The sequence below is a fragment of the Hyperolius riggenbachi genome, chromosome 1 (assembly GCF_040937935.1).
Source record: "Hyperolius riggenbachi isolate aHypRig1 chromosome 1, aHypRig1.pri, whole genome shotgun sequence".
Taxonomy (NCBI): Eukaryota; Metazoa; Chordata; class Amphibia; order Anura; family Hyperoliidae; genus Hyperolius; species Hyperolius riggenbachi.
This window is the reverse complement of record NC_090646.1, coordinates 525460411-525479236: the sequence shown is the minus strand read 5'-3', so window position 1 is coordinate 525479236 and position 18826 is coordinate 525460411. Positions and strand designations below refer to the sequence as shown.

The window sequence follows — 18826 nt, the reverse complement described above, 5'->3', positions numbered from 1 at the left end:
TAGCCTATCTTTACATTTGTCCTTCATTTGTCCCTTTTAAAATGCCAAGTTTGTTGCAGATCAATAATAAAATGACTTTTCTGTGTTTTCTTGAACTTTATTCAATCTTCAGTTCTACATATCTTTGGTGTATAATCTCCATGCTAATTGTCTGATGAGTTTGCTTATCTTACATGAACCACACTGCCTCAATAATATGTTTTACATCAGGCCAGTGACACATGTTGATTGAGGGCACCAGCATTGCAATGCTTAATAACTGCAATGTAATTGGGAGATAAAGTTCCAATGCATAATTTATCTACAATGCTGCAGAAACAGTGCTGGGATGATCTGCTATGCAACATCTAAATCACTGGAAGTAATCAAACGATAGAGAGATTTATGCGTAATGCTTTTCTACAAGTAATTATCATTGTACATGAAAACTCGAAGCTCAGTCACCACTAGGAAAGTGGAACTGATGGGATTGTTACCGATGCTTAGAGACATATGGCTGTGTGTCCAGCAAAGCACAATAGAGGAAACAATGCAGAATGCCACTGATACGTTTGCCCAAAGCGTTCATCAACCTAAATCAATCAGTATGTTTGATGTGGCTAATATGAAAACAAGGAAAATGTTAATATCGGAACAACAGATGCCTCCATATTCTTTCCTGACGCTGCTCTGGTGTATGTTTACTTAAATGTGCTCAAACTAATTTAAAATGAGGGTGTGATCAGTAACGCAGTGTACTTATATTGCTAATGCTAGAAAGTAGAGACTTATCATTGCTACAGTTTACTTTACAAAAATGTGTCATGGAAAGACAATATGGACTCATGGCTTCAATTTACTAACACAGGTTCGGTAAAAAATAGAGCATTTTTACACTTGCGGTTATAGTTTGGTAGGACAAACTGCATAACAGATCACTTAAGGTAGGTACACAAAATGCGATAACTGTCGACAGAAAAGGCAGATAAATTATGACCGCTTCATCCAACAATCGTTATGTGTGAACAACTGCTGCAAATCAGTCTTGCTTGGGCATCATTATCCACTCTGCGACCACCTAATGCAGGATGTCGGCCGCAGAGTAGCTTCCTTGTTCCTCCAGGACGCACCGGCTTGTGATCTTGCGATGCGCGAGATTAGCAGGAACGAGTGCTTGCTTCCGTAAACAAACACTGCAGGGCTTTGTGATCAGCTTGCCAGCGGTAATCGCAGCTGGCAGGCTGTTAGTAAAAAAAAAGTCAATTTATTGTTGTGCATCGCTGTGATCTAGCGCAGTGCTGTACAGAGGACAGATTTGTCACTTAGCTCTCCCCTGGAGTGGCTCACAAACTAATCCCTCTCATTGGCTTTTTTTTAAAATACAAAAATAAAAAATCACAGCAGCAATCAGAGACCACCCAAAAAATACTCCTTTAGTGGCAAGAAATGGAGGAAAAATTAATTTGCGTGCTAAGTTGTATGGCCGGGCAATAATTCATTAAAGCTGCTCAGTACTGTATTGTAAAACATTGCCTGGTTACTAGGGGGGTGTAAACCTGTGGTCCTCACGTCACAAGGTTAAGGATCTCTGCTCTCGGGTCCTTAACCCTCCTGGCGGTTTGCTAAAAATTTGCCAGGGGGCAGCAAATCTTTTATTTTTTATTTTTTTTTTGTTTTTTCATGTAGCGAGACAAAAGCTCAGCGGCATCCCCCCAGCCCCTCCGATCGCCTCCGGCGATCGGCGATCAGGAGATCCCGTTCAAGGAACGGGATCTCCTGGAGGGCTTCCCCCGTCGCATTGGCGACGGGGCGGGATGACGTCAGCGACGTCATCGACGTCGTGACATCAAAGGGGATTCCGATCCACCCCATAGAGCTGCCTGGCACTGATTGGCCAGGCAGCACACGGGGTCTGGGGGGGGCAGCTGCGGCACGACGGATAGCGGCGGATCGGCGGGTAGCGGCGGTGATCGGGCACTGCACGCAGCTAGCAAAGTGCTAGCTGCGTGCAGCAAAAAAAAAATTATGCAAATCGGCCCAGCGGGGCCTGAGCGGTGCCTTCCAGCGGCATAGCCCGAGCTCAGCTCGGGCTTACCGCCAGGAAGGTTAATGATCCTCGATGCCTGAGACTGACCGATCACAATGCTGTTTTCAAACCCTCCCCCCATGGATGCTGAAGGCACCCGATAAGTAGCGGGTGCCAGGGCTACAGTGTCCGTTGTACTCCCATGAGTTTATACTCCCAAGAGTTTATCTAAAATCAACTGCCTCAAGTTGTCAATTTCTCTCCTTTAATACAGATATGGCCCTATTTGCATAGATGTGACTAGAACTGTTTTTAGAATGTTTTTTGATTACTATATGCTGGAATTTTGCTTTTAATATCCCAGATTGTTGCTTTAAAACTGGGATGTTAAACATGGAAGGAGTGTTTTGCTAAATATATAATATATTTCTGTAGTAAAATAATTAGCACCTTTTATTTACTTTTATGTTTGATTGCGTAAACTCATATAGGTTACTTTCAAAGCCTGTATAAAGGCAGGTACTTGCATTCCCAGTGATAAGCCTCCTGGTGATGTTAATATAGGAGATTATTGTTCAGTTGTAATCTGTCATAGGATCAATAATTTTATTCTGAGCTCAAGTTACATGCCAGCTTCAACAAAGACATCACGCTCTTCCAGATTGATTGCTGCCAATATACAGATATCAACATCAATGAGACCCTGCAGTAGAATGATGGAGAAATAAGTTAGAATTTGTACAGATAAGCAATTCTAGAGAATATTCCCACATAGTAATCTGCAACTGCAGAATCCTGATCTAAATATAAATAAAGATCACTGATCCTCATTCCTGTTTCTGCTTTATTGTGGAATGGCTAGAGTTGAAGAATAACATAGAAGGTAAACAGGAAGTAAGTACATACATGAACAATAATGAAATTTTTATTATTGTACAGTAGTTTTCAATAGTGACTGGCGAAGGTAAATCGTTTTTCCTCAACTTTTGTGTGTGAAAGTGGTGCAAAAATGTTTAATTGTTTTGCTTTTCAAACCACACTGCAAGAAAGTGGACCACTAAAGGGGTATTTGATATAGTACCTGTCAATGTATTTAGTAAACACAGGATGTTAACCCTATGTCTTCTTCAATGAAAGCAGGAAGTAGACACACTGCAGATGTATTGCAGGATTTGTAACAAATACATGTTTTCTTTAAAGGTTATTATGCTGTTGCTTACCTTTAAGAACAGAGAGTTCAGGTCTGCTTTAAAAATAGCAATATAGAATGTCTCTCTTTATAACACAATATGCAGGAGTTCCCTGCATCACAGACCGGGGAATAGCAATAGGGGGTGCAGAGGTAGCGACCACATTGGGGCCCCAAAGGGCTGTCCCTCAACTGTAGTTTTAGCTCTCTATTGGTCCTGTGCTCATAATAATCACTTCTATAGATACTTTGAATAGTGGTAATCATGAACAAGCTGTTCCCCATCCCCTTCTTGCACCTCCGACACTGTAGTTTCCATTGGCAGGTTTTGGTGCGCTGTATCACTTGTTATGTATAGAGTGCTTAGGGGGCCCAATGTAAAACTTTCATTGGGGCCCATAGCTCCTTAGCTACGCCACTGATCACAGATGCTCAACTCCAGATAGGTGTGCATTCCAGGTGCCTGAGTGGGCTGAGTCTTTTGAATCTTAAACTTCGGATGTGTTTACCATGTATTTTGCTTGTGTGCACCTGGTTTCAGGTAGAGATGTCGCGAACGGTTCCAGGCGAACTTTGGGGGTTCGCGTTCGCCTGCATTAGGCGAACTCTTGCGGAAGTTCGATTCACCCCATAATGCTCTATTGAGCAAAACTTTGACCCTCCTTATCACTGTCAGCAGACACATTATTGCCAAACACACTTCTCTCACTGCTAGAGGCCCGCCCACCCTCCCTCCTCCAAGCAAGGTCCTTATACCATTTGACTCAGTTGTCTGCCTACACTAATTAGTTATGGGACAGCTGCTACACACTCTGCTAGGGAGATTTTAATTGGCCACCTCCCTCCTCCCTCCTATCGGAGGGAGGAGGGTCTCTTCTGCCAGGGAATTATACTATTTTAAAAACCAGGATACATCATACCATGGCTGGGAATCGAACCCAGCTCTCACTGTGTGGTGGGCAAGTCACCCTAATCACTGTACCACTACAGTAGTAAGTGAAGCTGGCCTAAAATTTACCATTTATGCTCAATGCAATAGAAACAGGTTGCTTACAGGGAACCTTAACTGAGAGTGATATGGATGTTTCCTGTAAACAATACCAGTTGCCTGGCAGTCCAGCTGATCTTTGTGACTGCAATAGTGGCTGAATCACACCCTGAAACAAGCATGCAGCTAATCCAGTCTGACTTCAGTCAGAGCACCTGATCTGCATGCTTGTTCAGGGGCTGTGGCTAAAAGTATTAGAGACACAGGATCAGCAGGCGATTCAGGCAACTGGTAATATTTTAAAAGGAAAAATCCATATCCTTCTCCGTTTAGGTTCCCTTTAAGGATTTGTAGCATAAAAGCCAACTCACATTGGCTGGGATTTGAACCTGGGTCTCACTGTGTGGTGGGCATGCACCCTACCCACTGTACCAACTGAAGCTGGCCTAAAAATTACCATTTATGCTCAATACAATAGAAAAAGTAGACAAGACAAATAACATTTATATCACACTTTTCTCCTGGCGGACTCAAAGCACCAGAGCTGCAGCCACTAGGGCATGCTCTATAGGCAGTAGCAGTGTTAGGAAGAGAGAGAGATATGAATCTACATGGCTATCTAGGGTTCTCTTTGGACAACTGTTGAACACAAAAGAGAAGGCCATGTCTGGCTACATATCTGTAAGCAGTGGCTGCATGGTGTAATGGCTAAGGGCTCTGCCTCTGACACAGGAGACCAGAGTTCAAATCTCAGCTCTGTCTGTTCAGTAAGCCAGCACCTATTCAGTAGGAGACCTTAGGCAAGTCTTCCTAACACTGCTACTGCCTATAGAGCATGCCCTAGTGGCTGCAGCTCTGGTGCTTTGAGTCCGCCAGGAGAAAAGTGTGATATAAATGTTATTTGTCTTGTCTACTTTTTCTCTTGTATTGAGCATAAATGGTAATTTTTAGGCCAGCTTCAGTTGGTACAGTGGTTAGGGTGCATGCCCACCACACAGTGAGACCCAAGTTCAAATCCCAGCCAATGTGAGTTGGCTTTTATGCTACAAATCCTTAAAGGGAACCTAAACGGAGAAGGATATGGATTTTTCCTTTTAAAATAATACCAGTTGCCTGAATCGCCTGCTGATCCTGTGTCTCTAATACTTTTAGCCACAGCCCCTGAACAAGCATGCAGATCAGGTGCTCTGACTGAAGTCAGACTGGATTAGCTGCATGCTTGTTTCAGGGTGTGATTCAGCCACTATTGCAGTCACAGAGATCAGCTGGACTGCCAGGCAACTGGTATTGTTTACAGGAAACATCTATATCACTCTCAGTTAAGGTTCCCTGTAAGCAACCTGTTTCTATTGCATTGAGCATAAATGGTAAATTTTAGGCTAGCTTCACTTACTACTGTAGTAGTACAGTGGTTAGGGTGACTTGCCCACCACACAGTGAGAGCTGGGTTCAATTCCCAGCCATGGTATGATGTATACTGGTTTTTAAAATAGTATAATTCCCTGGCAGAAGAGACCCTCCTCCCTCCGATAGGAGGGAGGAGGGAGGTGGCCAATTAAAATCTCCCTAGCAGAGTGTGTAGCAGCTGTCCCATAACTAATTAGTGTAGGCAGACAACTGAGTCAAATGGTATAAGGACCTTGCTTGGAGGAGGTGGGGTGGGCGGGTCCTCCAGCAGTGATGTGTATTTCACTCAATCAGGTGTGCCTCCAGGTATTAGAGCTCTTGAAACATGTTTTCTATCATTTTTCTAGGCAGTAGAATTTTTTTAAATTTTTAAAGTTCGCCTCCCCATTGAAATCTATTGCGGTTCGCGAACTTTTTCGCGAACCGAACCTTTCGCGGAGGTTCGCGAACAGGGTTCACGAACTGAACATCGGAAGTTCGCGACATCTCTAGTTTCAGGGTCGGGTGACGCAGAGGCTCAAGAGTCTTCAGCCTCAAGGGTGCAGTGAAGCAGGGGGCGCACAACTCATTCAGCTACCATTCCCTTATTGTGTTTGAAGCAGAGAGAAATAATAAAAGGGGATACCTGGCAGTGACTGCAAGCCAGATAACTAGAGATTTAGGTGTTGGGGGGGAGGGGGTTGGGGGCACTTGGGCGCCTCTTAGTCTAATAGCAATCAGTGTGTGGCAGCTGAGGTGGAAGGGGTGTAGGGACGCACTTTAGTGTCTCAGCCTTGGGCGCTGGAGGACCGTGTCCTGGCTCTGCCTGGTTTCTTCTAAACAACCTTGTACAGCTGAATTTGGTTCCCAGAAATTATGAGACCAGCTATTTTTGCATGACTCTTAAAAGGTAAAAAACAAACAAACAAAAAAACAATAACTTTGCCTAGCTGCAATATGGATCTTCATCAGTTTGAATCACACACCTGCAAAGCGCATATAGCTACTTGACAGATGTAATTACAGTAGATTTTGGACAACTGATCTGCATACTCTCTCGGGGCTAGTGGTTACGGTGCCTACTACTTCCACAATCAGTACGAGAGGCTCCTTCTCTGGACAGCTTTAAAAAAAGGCTAAAAACCCACCTCTTTTCCCTAGCCTTTGAGACTGCATAATGCAGGGTCACAGCGCTTTGAGTCCTCAGGGAGAAAAGCGCTATAAAAATATTATTGTTATTGTTATTGTTGTTGTTACTAGATCAGAAAAGTAGTAAAGGTACAAGATGGCCATTAAGTCCAAAACCAACATTTTTAGGATCAACTTTTATAATTTCTTGATAAAGATCTGTTTTAAATATGGATAAGTGTCCTCTGCATCATAAGCAATTCACTGTTTCAATTCTTATATAATATATTAAATCCTAAAAACAAATAACAAAAAAAAAAAAAGAAGCACAAACAGGATGCCATAACAGCCTTTTTTTTCAAAGATCTTTTTCCATTAGCTGCATTGCTACCTGAAAGCTTACACCATCTCATATACAAATAATATGTAAAACATGGTCAAATTATCTATAATATACTGCAATCTCCCCAAATCCTCTTAATAACAATCCCTGCCTTAGAACACTGAATGTAATGACTTTAAAAGGGAAATGAAACTCACATACTGTGGATTTTTAGTATTTACGCAATTTTTTTTCCTTAAGAACAGCAGTATCATTAACTTAACAAGAAAATAAAAACTGTTCTACGACGTAACAGCTGATCTGCAGGGCAGACTGTAGCTTCATGAAATGTAGTACTGAGTAGACCGTCAGCAGTCAAGACAGCACAAGGATTTTCCACCAAAAAGGTAAATTAATACCATTATTAACATTTTTAAATATTTAACTCACAGCTATTTTACCTCAACCTAGCTGGGAGCTGCACAAGCTGAACCTGTTGGAAGTTGACTCCACACATTGTAAACAGGTTAGATTTTAGATTCAATAAAAACAATAAGGGACCTTTAACATTGTGTACGTTGCAATACTATCACAGCACAGTGGTGCTGTTAGACGTGTGGTGCAACTATACAGTGAAGCAGAAGCATACAGTTTAATAAAAATATGCTTCACTACCATTGTAAACTTGCACATTGCCAAGTCAATGCATGACAAATTGTGAAAAGGCTATGAACCCAATTTTATTAGTTGAACTGTAAGGATCCCTCCTGTAGTGTATTCTGTCAGTTGTAGTGGAGCTGCAAACGGACAGTTCTGGCTTATCTGCTTGCATTCGGTTGTGCATTTGCAATGGGTCTCATTGTCATTTGCAATCGCTCTGCAGTTCTGGGCAGCTCATGATGCTGTCATCATTCCACCAATTGCTTGTTGCAGCTGAGCTGCGGCCAGATAGCCCTGGATTTCCTGCATGCATGTTGTTACATAATTCTGCATATATTTCTTATGGAGGTCCTTTGCATTCACAACCAGCTAGCAAATGGTAATCAAGCCAGCTCAGGATTGAGTGATTACCATTCAGCTGTGTGGAGATTTGTATACTTGCATCCATTAGCTGATGCCAGCATAAAAGTCTGCCTCCCATTTTATACCTCGCCCGTCATAGTGGTCAGTACGCTGATCTACTGGGCAGTGGGCACCTTGTTACTCTGTATAGTTCTGTTATTGTAGTTCTATGCGACCTTATTACTTGTGCTTTAGCTAGTTCTTGATAAATATATATGCAGTCTTGCTAATACGGTATATATTTATCCGTTAGTTGAGCTGTTTGTTATTTTTCTTATCATTGTGTATTGCTTAGTTCCATGCTTGATGGACGTTCGCTGCATCTGCGGTGGATCAGTGAAGTCCATTATCCAGATAGCTTGGATTCTGCCATCACCACATTGTTGACTGGTAGTATTCCTGCTACTCTAGTTTCTGGGAACGTAACTATAGGCTGAAGTTGCTATTAGTTACGTTCTATCCTGTAGTCTTGCCTGGGTGGATGCTTGCTGGTGACTGTTGTTAGCCAGCTTGCTCTGCTTCTGTGGATGTGACTGTGAGCTACGGTTGCTACTAGTTACACTCCAATCTAAAGTCCTGTCTTGTACCTGTCTGAAAACTTGCTATCGCTAAGGCAGCACAGTGCGAACTAAGGCAGTGCAACATCACACTGCGCTGCCATTGTGTTTTATTTGTAGCGTAATCGGAAGCCCAGATCTGCAGTCGCCCTGGGCAGCCTGTGAAACCTCTTCCATTATCCAGCTCTTAGCCTTGTTGTGCTGGGTGGTCAGAAACTATGACCCCCCAGCATTACATTAACATTGATTGGCAGATGCTGCTCTTTACCTATTCATGTGAGCAGGAGAACAGGGGTCCTGTGCACAGAAGCAGTATGCAATAGATGACTTAACAGTTTTGTATTGAATTGAGTAGCATAAAGATACCAAAGGCACAGTGCAGTTTATATTAGATACAATACCTACTGGTATTTGATCTAAAGCTCCATACACATGCTCGATCACCATCACTAGAAAAGCAGCGATCCCCGATGGGTTGCGATGAATGAGCAACGACGGAGCATGGTTCAATGACTGATCAGATTGTTAGTTGAAGTGTGAAAATTACGACATAGAAGTGCGTTATTAGCCACACGTGAGTAGTTTGAACGGAATGGTTGTTCATTATCATTCGATACCTGTGACTAACAACAATTATTGTCTGAAACGAACTGCCAGGACCAATCCGTCTAAATGGACAAAAATTTCTGTCTTTTACCATCGGTGGGACACTTTTTGGGACGGTTCTCAGCCGACTTGACATTTTGTTTCTGGCAGAGACGGGCGAGCTTGTGTATAGAGCTTAATATTGAATGGTGCAAGGAGGTGAGTAGGTGCAATATCAGGTTGATCTAATAGTCGTCCATGGTGTCCTATAGTAGGACAGCTATGTCTAAAGGTGGCCATATATGATACAATCAAATCAAATCGAATTTCCAGCTTTATTTTTACAAAAATAATCACGTCAACAAATTTTTTTTTTGGGGGGGGGGGGTTGCAATGAAAATGGGATTGGATGTGTTGGAAAAATCAGAAAGAAAAATGTTTTAAAGCTGAATGTTTCCTTCAATCTTTTAATCAAATATCTTTGGAAAAAATCGATCACGGCATATTGGTACAATTTTTCTAATTATTTGATCAAGTGGAAAAACTGATCAGCCTAATAAAAAAAAATAGTTGAATCGTTTATGTCCACCTTGATACAGATATTCTGGAAATATTTATCTAGCAATACATTGATTGGAGTACATCCATAAACTGCTTAAAACAATTCAGAAGTCAATGGATCAGATATGTTGAAGCAAAAAATGACTGCCTGATTCGATCACAGAAAACTTGATAGCCGGATTAAACAACATGCAACAGTTTTAATCCACCTGCTTATCAGCAAAAGGTCTTCCTAAAATGTCATCAAATGGCCTTGCTGCATTTACATAGCATGAATTGATTAGAGTGGCTATCATGGTTATTAAACGTAATCTTTTTGAATACCGTAACAGTTATTATCTTTAGGGAGTTTGGCTACCAAGTAATTTCCCAGTAGACTTTAACTTAAATTTTAAAGTCTAACAAGATTCGTACAATATCCAAGATCATGAGCAAGCTTGGGACAGGGACTGAGATACATGGCAATCACTGAAAATACTTTTTCTCAAGCCATTAAAAATTAAAGAATTGATCCATAATAAGTCTGCAGCTAAACAGATCTGGGGCATCCCAGTTTAATTAAAATTGGTGCAAATCAGTTTATTCATCTCTGGTTTTCAGTTATACACTTTGTTCTTTACTTTCTGATTATACAGACTACTGTACTGGCATTAAGCCTCATCTACACGCGTAGATGAGGCGGCGATGTGGCTTATCAATCGAGCCGCTGATGCAGCTCGATTGATAAGAGCCGACAGGCCGGATCTTGCTACCGCCGATTCCCTGCTTGTTCCCCGCGAGTGGACAATGGTAGTGTTGGGCGAACAGTGTTCGCCACTGTTCGGGTTCTGCAGAACATCACCCTGTTCGGGTGATGTTCGAGTTCGGCCGAACACCTGATGGTGTTCGGCCTTTTAAGTTCGGGTTCGACCCGAACTTCTAATGGCCGCCGAACAAGGCCGAACAGGGCCCCTGTTCGGCCGAACAGGGCCCTGTTCCGCCGAATACTGCCCCCCTATGGGGTCGCAGGCATAAGGGGGGAGCATGCCCCGATCGCGGGGGGGGTCGGAAATTCCCCCCACCCCCTCCACTAGCGCTCCCCCCTCTGCCCGCTTCCCCATACAAAAATTTCAAGAAGTACCTGTGTCCGGTGGTAGTGGGTGGCTGCCTGGCTGGCAGTGGGCGGCACTATGAAGTGACTGACTGAGGAGGAGGAGTCCGGAGAGTGACGCGTACTACTGCTGATCCGCCCACTGCCTGGCCTCCCTCAAAGCGTCACTCTCTGGACTCCTCCTCCTCAGTCAGTCACTTCATAGTGCCGCCCACTGCCAGCCACCCACTACCACCGGACACAGGTACTTCTTGAAATTTTTGTATGGGGAAGCGGGCAGAGGGGGGAGCGCTAGCGGAGGGGGTGGGGGGAATTTCCGACCCCCCCCGCGATCGGGGCATGCTCCCACCTTATGCCTGCGACCCCATAGGGCCCCTAAAAGCGGGATGTTCGGGGAGTTCGGGGTTCGGCCCGAACATGCCGAACATTGCGGCCATGTTCGGCGAACTTTCCCGAACCCGAACATCCAGGTGTTCGCCCAACACTAGACAATGGCAGGGAATCGAGCGGAAGATAAGCGGCGCGGGGACGAGCGGGTATCAAATCCGACGCACGCATGGGCGAGCGGGGACGCGGCGAGGACACGGAAGAGGCGATCCTGCGGCTAATCGAGCCGCTGGATCGGAGCCTCATCTACGCGTGTAGATGAGGCTTTAGGTTGTACACTCTAGAAAATGAGAAAAAAAAACTAAAATCAGTTTACTGACCTGTTTAAACTAGACAACATGTAATTGATTTGTTACTAAGACAAATGTGCATTTAAAGAGACACTGAAGCAAAAAAAATAAAATTATGATATGAATTGGTTGTGTAGAACGGATAATTACTAGAACATTAGCAGCAAAGAAAATATTCTCATATTTTTATTTTCAGTTATATAGTGTGTTTTATAACATTGCATAATTCTCTAATATGTACAGTTTACACACTACTCAGAATTCTAAATGATTTTACAGAGCAGGCCAGTAAACTTTTGAATTATCCTCTGCAGAGAAAAAGAAAATACAATGACAGACACTTGAGATAATAAACTTCAGAAGACAGGGCTCTCTGCGACTTTAAAAGTTGTGGAGCTCAATGGCTCTTTTGCACAGATAATAACTGGAGTTTCATAACTCTTTCTGTACCGGCAACAATATTAGACTTATGTCTCTGCTCCTAATGTTTTATTTCTTAGCTGTACTACACATACAAATCAGTATATCATATATTTTTTTCACTTCAGTGCCTCTTTAAGTATTATATACATGGTTCATGAAATGATATAAAGGCCCTTTTCTAACTGCATCCAAATGCGATGCAATGATATTTCTATGGTAGGCTACCAAAGGTTGCGGTGTGGCAGGTCCTAACGGAGTAATGTACAGCATGCTGTATGCGTGCATATTTGCAGTGGCTGTAAAGCATGCTTACTGCTTCACTGCATAGTTGCTCCACCCGTGGACTTGTGGAGTGCCATATTTATATCCTTTAATACCAGTTGCCTGGAGTTCTGCTGATCTTTCATGGATCAGTAGTGTCTGAATCACACACCTGAAGCAAGCATCCAGCAAATCCAGTCAAACTTCAGTCAACAGTGTTTCCCCACCATAGGCACAGCGGTAATTGCTGTGTTGTCCCTCCTCTTGTAATGCATATGCCAGAGTGGAATGGCATGTGTCTCGTCACTACACCCGCATATGGCGATCGGTGCGTGCTCACCAATCCCCAACAATCCATGATGCTGGGAATCTTTTTGCATATGCCAGAGTGGAATGGCCAGTGTCTCGTCCTCCCCACCCCCGCACGCATACGGCGATCAGTGTGTGCTCACTGATCTGCAACGATCCATGCAGCCGGGAATCCTTCTGAGGTCCAGGTCTATGCTACACCTTGATTGGGGGCGGGCCTTAGCGTATGCACAGCGGTGTTTCTTTCTCACCACTGCATTGGGATCCATCTCCTTTCAGTCAATTTCCTTGCAATAACGCCCTCTAGTGGCTTCCGTCATTACGTGTGCCACTGCTGTCATCATTGCAAGGAGACTGGACCAACAGGAGACGGATCCCAACACAGCGTTGAGAAAGAATCACTCACAACTGTGCATATGCCTGCCCCCCAATACAGCACTGCGTAATATGTTGGCGCTTTATAAATACAATAAATAAATAAACTAAAGGTGTAGCATAGACCCAGACCTCAGAAGGATTCCTGGCGGCATGGATCATTGTGGATCGTGAGCACGCACCGATCACCATATGCAGGCCGGAGGACGAGACATGTCACTCCACTCTGGCATATGCAGAAGGATTCCCAGCGGCATGGATTGTTGCGGATCAGTGAACATGCACCGATCGCCATGTGTGGATGGGGGGACAAGACACATGCCACTCAATGTCCCTCCACTCAGGCATATGCTTAACAAGTGGGGGGACAACACAGCAATTACCGAATAAAACCACACTAATATATGATCTCGGAGGTCATACCTGAAGAACCATAAGCTTAGTTTGGTTTGTGTGGAATATGAGAGGGGCAAATACTACCGCGAGGTACATTCTATAGAGAGATGACTAGCTACCTGCACTGCACCATTTTCTACCCTCGGATTATACTCGAGTCAATAACCTTATCCATTTTTTTAGGTAAAAGTTGGGGGGGGGGGGCAGCTTATACTCGGGTCGGCTTATACTCGAGTATAAGCAGGGTAGTTAAATGCTTAAACTTTTAATAAAAAGGTACTTAATTGTCTGTATGTGCATCTGGATTACTGCCTAGGCGTATTCTTTGATTAGTTATGCTATTGTGAATATGTTTGAAATCTGCATTCCACTGTTTTTTAATTGTTTTTATAGATTTCAATTTATCACATGGAAGGTGAATTAAGCAATTTATACAGTTTTTTATTAATTAAATCAAAGCATTTTAGCACCAGCTGCTACCATGAAAGCAGCATGTGTCTTCACAGCTCTTCTCCAGTAAAAAATAAATAACTGTAAAACATGGTGCCATGACCATAATAGACAACAAAACCAGAACTTTCTAGAAGATCAGTGAATCTAAATTGTAAATGAAGAAGTTAGGCTACAAAAAAGCATTAACATTTTTCAATTAGGTACATTACCAGTGTTGATTAACACTGAGGATAGCTCAAGCAAAGCTGTGGTTGTGGAGATGCTTTACAATGCATGGCTGACTATCTGTGTGCTCATCTGTCTGAAAGTTATGCAGTGAACCTCTCCTCACATTGGGCTAATTGAAAGAGCTGTTGATGTAAATGAAGAAAATCAGAACCTTCATGAAAAATGTGTTTTAGTTGGAGAACAAAAATGTTGTTTCACTTTTGCTGAACTTTTCACAAGCTTTACACAATAAAGTGAAACATACACTGCGTCAGAGGCTGTGATGAGCTATACAGCAGACCTATTAATAGCACATAAGTCCCTTCCCTCCACACATGTAAAGAGGGCCTTGTGGTAATTTGGGTTTAGGAAATAGCTGCTAGTAGAATATTGGCAAGTTATCTACTATTAGGCTCTATGTAATTACTATGTAAAAATATCAGTAATTTTTACAGATATTTTACTGTCACCTAACTTAATCCATTCTCACTTGAACCCTCCCTCTGTCGATCAGAACAAACTTGAGATGGCACACAAATGGCTTGCAATATCAATTGTATTTGGAGCACACAGAGGTACACAAAGGCGTTGCCTTCCTCAGGTGTCTCCCCATCTATCGATGCCTAACCCTAACTCACCTCCAAACTGATTCCTAACCCTAACTGACCCCCCTCCCCCCCCAATCCCCACCAATATCTGCAATGCCTTAGTTGCAGTTTGTATCGAGGGCAGGGTATGTTTGGACACCACCATAGGAGCCAATTTTATTAGCGGGATTAGTGGATATAACTGGAAATTTGTGGACCTTTGTATAGCAGGCCTCACCGACTATTTTACTGAGCACCCAAATGTCCAGTTAGAGACACCAATCATGACTTATAACAAATTTGCATATGGTAACATCCTTATTTCCCCAGTGCCTCCAGTGCCCAAATTACCTGTTTTGCCTTGTTGCTACCTACACGGTAATATTGATTAGGCATCCATCATTTCTTTACACTGGGAACTAGCCTTCTAGACATGCTGTTACCTGCTGTTGAAGGGGAACTTAAGCCTAAACAAACATACTGTCATTAAGTTACATTAGTTATGTTAATTAAAATAGATAGTTAATATAATATCTTACCCACCCTGTTTTAAAAGAACAGGCAAATGTTTGACTTCATGAGGGCAGCCATCTTTTTGGTTGAAAGGAGGTGACAGGGAGCATGAGACACAGTTCCAACTGTCCTGTGTCCTGATCACCACTCCCAGTTGCTAGGAAATGAGAACAACAACATAGGAAATCCCATCATGCTTTTCACAGCGTCAGGGGAAAAATGCCCGGGCTGTTTTCTTTGATGGGGTGGAGCTTAGCTTTTGTGCAGCTAAAAATTAGGCTTAAATAAGAAAAACAAAGTTCTGATACTGTGAAACTGTTAAAGAGAATCTGTACTCTAAAATTCTTAAAATAAAAAGCATACCATTCTATTCATTATGTTCTTCAGGGCCCCTCTGTGCTGTTTCAGCCACTCCCTGCTGCAATCCTGACTTGTAATTGCCATTTTTATGCAGGGTTTACAAACAAAAGACATAGCAAGTGATAGGCTGAGAGTAGCTCAGTGTGTGAGTCATACAGAGTGTGCAGTGGGCCTGGAGAGGGTGTCTATAGCTTCTATCCAATCACAAGCAGCACAGCACATTCCAGCCTGACTGCCTCAGCCCGACAGAGGAGAGATGATTAGATCATATAACAGAGATAATACAGCCACTGTGCAACTAGAAAAGGCTGCAGTTAGACAGAGCACATTAGAACAGGCATAGGAACTTATAGGATAGAAGAAATAAGGATGAAAATGTTGTTACAGAGTCTCTTTAAAGAAACACCAAGCCTTTTCAGTGCTGCTGAGTAGATTTTTAGTCTGGAGGTTCACTTTAAATTGCAGGTACAAGTAGAGTAGGCATCTCCAAAAAATTACCCACACAGGTCACTAGAACATAAGAACAAGAATTAACCACAAAAAAATTGTAAAGAATATTTTGTTTTAAAACCTCATATTTGTATACACTTTTGATTTTCAAAATTGCTGTTATTGATACAGGAGTATAGATTATTTCTTGTTGCTGGCATTGTTCTAAGGTTCCTTTTGGAACCATATAACCTATGAATTTCTTATGAAGGATCATGGTATTCTAGCCCTCTGTCATGTAAAGGCACGTTTTTTTGCTGCATGCTGCTATTCACCATACCACAGATCTGCTGCAATAATAACATCTTTACATTGAGTCATTGGAAACCACATATGTCTTTTTGCCGGGACTTCATTTATCCACTATCTTATGGAACAGGACTCTTTTTTTGACATCTTGGGGACTGCAGCCCCTATAGTGTTCAGGTTTCTTGAGGAGAGTCACTATTATATATTGGTTATTATGGGATTTTGAATATTTTAATATTTTGATATGTGTATTTATTAATAATAAAGCAATTTTCTATTCTTGTTCATGCACCAGATATATATATATATATATATATATATATATATATATATATATATATATATATATATATATTTGTAGTCAGATATAACTGTCATTGCAGAAAAGGGCTTTGTTTTGTTTTGGTGGGGGGAGGAGGGAGAGGGGGGGGGGGGGGGTAAAATGAGAAAGTGGGTCTCTTGCTATCTTATTTCCACCATGCTCCCAGATCTGGTATATACAGTAGACCTCCAAGCCATGTGGTCTGAAAGCCAGCATTTCTACTTTGCTCTTAAAGGATTCCTCACAGCTTGAAAGCTACTATCCCAGAAAAAAATTCTAGCAGAACATTACTGAAATGGTTAAACAAAGCACTTTCTCCTGCTATTCAGCTTCAAATCTGCATCCAAACGGGAGATAACAGTATATTTTTTACTTGGTAAACACAAATGTATCAACACTGGAACAAACATTCTCTGCTTCAGGCACACTTAGTGTTCAGAATAGCTCATTAGAAGATTTTAATATATAATAAAAAGCAGTTATAATAGAAAAAGAATAAAATGCAATGCCAACTTTCAGGGTAAGAAAAACTACACTCCAGAAACGTTTTAATTTGTAAACAGACAATATTACATGTGCACAAAAGCAAATATGATAACTCTATGAGTAATAAAAAGAAGGAAAACACATAGTTATTGAATGTTATGTCAGAGTTTCAGACCACTTTAAGGCTAAATATTTTTAGTACTGTTGTTCATGTTGAGGCTTAGTCATATTCATCTTGATCTATCCCCATTCAAGTTATTATATACAAAACCAAATAGCTTTCATTTGTATAGCAACCTCATAAGGCATAATACATGTGTTGTACAACCACAGTCACTGTGCATTGCTGTATGCCCTAGGGCTTAGTGTACAGCATTAAGATCACATTAAAGAAGAATGAAAAGTCCAAGCAAGGAGGAATGACTGACTGCCACAGATTTGTAGAGAAGTATTCAGTGCTCACTATCACTATGGCATTGCTATGTAGAATTTACTCTAATGTATTTAGACCATGTTAGACAAGGCAGAAGGGACTGCTGTGGATTTGTATAGGTTAATCTAACACACATTCTCATCAAATATTATTGCTCAATGAGGGTAACAAAATGTATACTATTTGTTTTTTTTTTTATAAGACATTAACCTAACCCCTTCAGGACTGACCACTCTGGCCCTTTAAGGACCAGAGCAGTCTCTAGTACCCTTCCCATCGCCTTTTACTATATATAATCCCTGGTGATCTACAGAGATCAGCAGCAGGAAGTGAGACTGGGTAAATATTACTCACCTTCCTCCTCGGCATCCTAGTAGCAGCCAGTCCCAGCCTGACTCAAGTACAGGGTCCTGGCTTGATGACATCAGTCAGTACAGGGCTTGATGCCTAAGGGAATGGTCAAGTTTGTTTACATTGTGATCACTATGATCACTGGCGGTCATTGTGATCATGTTATTAGGAGCCAATCAACGCGGCTCCTGATTAACGCTAGGAGATTAAGCTGTCAATTTACAGCGTAATCTCCAGTCTCGTGTGCACTTGATCGCAATGGGAATGTGTGTACGTGTAGTGCAAAGTCTACGTTGTGTCAGAGGCTTACAGCCACAAGCATGATGTAGATGGTTAGATGACGCTGAGATTTTCCGACTCTCTTTTCTGTTCTCCCTTTTTATCATAATAATAATAATTATAATCTTGCTATGTATCAATGTATCTCTCACCTCTCCCTATTCCTCCTGTGGTTATTGTCTCACTCCTGTGGCTCATACTGCAGCTGGCCTCCTGTACGTGCATATGCAGTGTCCCAGCTTAATGATGTAATCAAGCTGGGACCCAGTTCATGTGATAGAGGAAGGCAGGTTCAGTACAAACCAGGGGAGTGCTGCAGGAATAGGGAGAAGGGAGAAGATATTCACCAGCAAAGCTTACTGCTGCTGATCTCTGGTGGAGGGGAGGTGGACTACTAGACTACCAGGGTTAAAAAGGGAGGTGGGCGGGGGAACACTAGAAGGAAAAAAAATATATTAAGGGGAAGGGGTCTACTAGACTCCATGGAAAGCTATAAATAATAAAAGGGGTGTCCATTAGATCACCAGGGCAAGCTATAAGACAGAGGTGCAGACCACTACGAGGGCAAACTAAAAGACTAGACTATCATGGATAGCTATAAGTACTTCATAAGGGGAAACAATAGTTTAAGACCTCCATTTTTGGTCCACAGAAAGTCCACAGCAGTTCCTCTGACTGCTCGGGTCCAGAACCATTCAGCAGTAAGCTCTGGCCAACACATATTTGTTTACACCTGGGCTCCAGGTTATTAAGAAGCAGTAATTAGGCAAATTGTCTATGGTG

General features: G+C 42.3%; 1 protein-coding gene across 2 annotated transcripts in view; it reads left to right on the top strand.

The window, feature by feature from the left end:
* The window catches only part of CMKLR1 (chemerin chemokine-like receptor 1), a 120458-nt gene that overhangs the window by 50694 nt on the left and 50938 nt on the right, over positions 1-18826 (top strand). Inside the window, exon 1 of one of the 2 annotated variants that reach the window (XM_068271627.1) lies at positions 7371-7425. The exons of the other annotated variant lie outside the window; for it this stretch is intronic. The gene's annotated coding sequence lies outside the window, so the exon portion shown is untranslated. Of the gene's footprint in view, positions 1-7370; positions 7426-18826 lie in introns of those variants that run through there. 2 annotated transcript variants of the gene reach the window in all.